The sequence below is a fragment of the Capsicum annuum genome, chromosome 5 (genome assembly GCF_002878395.1).
Source record: "Capsicum annuum cultivar UCD-10X-F1 chromosome 5, UCD10Xv1.1, whole genome shotgun sequence".
In the NCBI taxonomy this organism is placed as follows: Eukaryota; Viridiplantae; Streptophyta; class Magnoliopsida; order Solanales; family Solanaceae; genus Capsicum; species Capsicum annuum.
The window spans coordinates 178,600,351-178,603,743 of NC_061115.1; the positions used below are offsets into that span (position 1 = coordinate 178,600,351).

Sequence of the window (3,393 nt, forward strand, 5' to 3'; positions counted from 1 at the left end):
TTTATTATATAGTAAAAAACTTTTATGTTGACCATTTAATATACTTCAATCTCTTTTTTAAAAAACTTATCTTTTAAATATCTGTTTTGCAAGTTGACATGCATGTCAATTGTAATTACACCTACAATCCATAAGTGAATATAAAAAATTGTGCTTTCGAAGTCTTATATGAATATCACATATGTAATTCTTTTTCATTTCTAGTAAAACATTTATAGACTGATTTAATGATAGTTTTTGTAAAATTATTTGATAATAAACAAAACATATATATTTAAATAGGTTAACAACTTAAATTTTAACCCGTCAAGTTCATGCGTGATAGTATTTTTTGAGCAAAAAACTAAAATATTAGAAGGTTGGAGTATTGAAAAATTCGACGGAGTCAGAATTTTCACTTAGAAAGTTTAAAATATAAAAAAATAAATATATGAAGAAAAAAATTCAATATTTAGCACATAAAAAAAATTATTTCTTTATAAATAATTTAATATTTCATGAAAAGAAATTCTGATTATATATTTCAATTTATTTAAAATATTACTTCATAAATAATGTGGTTGAATAAGTTGGAACTTAGAAGTAAAAATGTTGTTAGCCACATAATAGATCCATTGAGAAAATGTAGAGTAGACACATCAACAACAACAACAACAAACCCAGTATATTCCCACATCGTGGGGTCTGGGGTGGGTAGAATGGTAGAGTAGACACATAACCTAGCAAAAAAAATGGCTAATGGAATTCTTTATTAATATGACTATTGACTAATAATTGTATCTTTTAGATGTGAAATGACATTTATGCCCTTAGTTGTCCTCCAACTCACATTTCTATATAAAAAATAATATTTTGATACTTCATGAAAAGAGATTCAGATTATATATTTAAATTTATTTAAAATATTACTTCATAAATAATGTGGTTGAATAAGTTGAAACGTCGAAATAAAAATGTTGTTAGCCACATAATGGATCCATTGAGAAAATGTAGACACATAAGCTAGCCAAAAAAAGGCTAATGAAATTCTTTATTAATATGACTATTGACTAATAATTGTATATTTTAGATGTGAAATTTCATTTATGTCCTTGGTTGTCCTCCAACTCACATTTCTATATAAAACTAGATAAGAATGTTTGTGCTTCGCACCGGCCCAATGCATAATTTTTTTTTTTGTGTGTGTTTATATATATAATTAAATTAAATTAACTAAATACATTTCAATATACAACAATATCACTATCACGGACATATCATAAGATTTCAAATATATGCTTTATATAACCGTGGAAATATCATACTACTGGATGCTCATATGACATTCACATGTTATAGTGATTGTTGTCTATTTACATTGATTCATATACATTTATAAATTCTACAATAATAGATGCACTTTTCCTTCCTGTTCAATTTCTTGAGCATTCATGATCAATACCTGTTAAATTGAATTTAATGATTAAATTAAGTTAGAAGTTCAAAATCTAAATATAAACACTTTTTTTCTATGGAAAGAATGCATCTCTTTTCAACCATGATTCACATTAGGTGTTATCCTTGAAGGATGTGTTAAAATTTCATTCAGTACCGAATATGCTAAGAATTTTTTATTCAAAGAAGACAAATACAAAAGCTACGTTCAAATAGCTATCGCCGAAGAGATGAAACTGCAAAATAGACATTTAAAGACATATATATTAAAAAAATAAAAAAATCATGCAAACTATTTTAAAGAAAAACTGAGCATATCGTAAAATTTGGTATGACAAGTAAAAAGAACAAATGATAATGGTTTGTTAATACTCAATAGTATAAGGACCAAAGTTCACATTTTGCTAGTAATAATTAAAGGCCAACTATTTTCAACATATATACATATCTACCCCCAAACTCTAATATCTAACCCCTTCAAATTTACACTCCTAGTAGCTGAGCCTTTGTCGTGCCGCCTCTTCGCCATCGTTTATCTATTCCTCCAAAATTCAAAACTCCATATTCATTTTTGTTTTAAAATTCAGCGAAAATGTTGATGTCAAAGAGTTCGAAAATGCTTCAATACATTAATTTTTATATGCGTGTTACCATCTAAGATGGTCGTCAACTGATGAAAAATTCATGACGTTCGACCGACACACTAACCTCATTCTCAGAGAGAAAAATACACACTACAAATAAATTTTTTTAAAAACACATGCTGAAATTAAATTAAAATTATCCATTTTACCAAAAATGTATATTTACTAAAAAAAATATAGAAAATTATAGCTTGTTGAAGAAATAAATGTCCAAAAAAAATGAATGAGAAGATAGAGAAACTTACATACACATATGTGAGAATTGAGAATTGATGAGAGAAGATTATTGTATAACATGAAGACACTTTTACCTATTTATTTGAGTCTTCTATTCTATTATAGAAATGCCAATTCTAGAAGCTAGAGTCATTAATTTATTATTTTTATATTCTTGAAGCATCATTTTGTAATGTCATTTAATGTCCATGTGGTGGAAACAATAACCACATGGATAGATATTTGTGTGGTAAAGCAATAATTCATCCGTCCTATTTTCTTTGTTTCATTTTAGTTGGACCTCTTTAAATTTTAAGAACATATTCAAGAGTATTTGGTGCTTAAAATACTATTTCTGCTAAAATATTAAGTATTAGTTGGTGCTTAAAATGAGAAAATAAAGAAAATCAGGACAATAATTTACTATGGTTAATTGTTGATTTAATCCATTTAAAAATATAAAGATATTTTTCTCTTAGTTTTATACTTAGTGTCTAATACTTACATCAAAACCCCGACTAATTCGGATTGCACACTATAGGGGATGATGCTCCCAACAAAATTTTTTCATTCCCTAGGCTCACATTTGAGCTCTCTGATTAAGGATGGAACAATCCCAATACTGCATCTCTATCCATGTTGATAATCTAAAGATATTCTATTATCAATATACATTAATTGGATTCAAGAATACTTTATTCTTTTTATCAAATTTGATTCGGCAACTCAAAATTAAATCAAACTTTCATTAATTCAACTATTTAAATTATTTTCTAATATTTAAAGTGAAATCAAATGCAAATTTGATTCTCTATTTAGATGAAGATTTATGATTTTTAAATTTAGGGAATACTCTTAGGATCCGTTTGATCATAGTATTTTGGAAATGAGTATTTTTAAAGTTAAAGAATATAAAAACTGAAAATAAATTTAGATTTTTTTAGAGTTTTATGGAAATTGAGTTCTTTTATGAAAATATTTTTTTTAAAAAAAATATAATAAATTTAAAAGTATAATAAGTGAATTCAAAAATAGTGGAACAACTCCTGAGGTGTTTTACAAACATCCAAAAAAGGTGAAAAGTGTTTTAAAATATTTA

General features: G+C 26.1%; 1 long non-coding RNA gene across 1 annotated transcript; it reads right to left on the minus strand.

The window, feature by feature from the left end:
- Nucleotides 1-1,259: 1,259 nt before the first annotated feature.
- Nucleotides 1,260-2,448, minus strand: LOC124898847. Its single transcript, XR_007055628.1, has 2 exons — nucleotides 2,324-2,448; nucleotides 1,260-1,441 (listed from the first exon to the last, which is right to left on the minus strand). It is a non-coding gene; the product is annotated as an uncharacterized LOC124898847 (long non-coding RNA).
- Nucleotides 2,449-3,393: the final 945 nt, after the last annotated feature.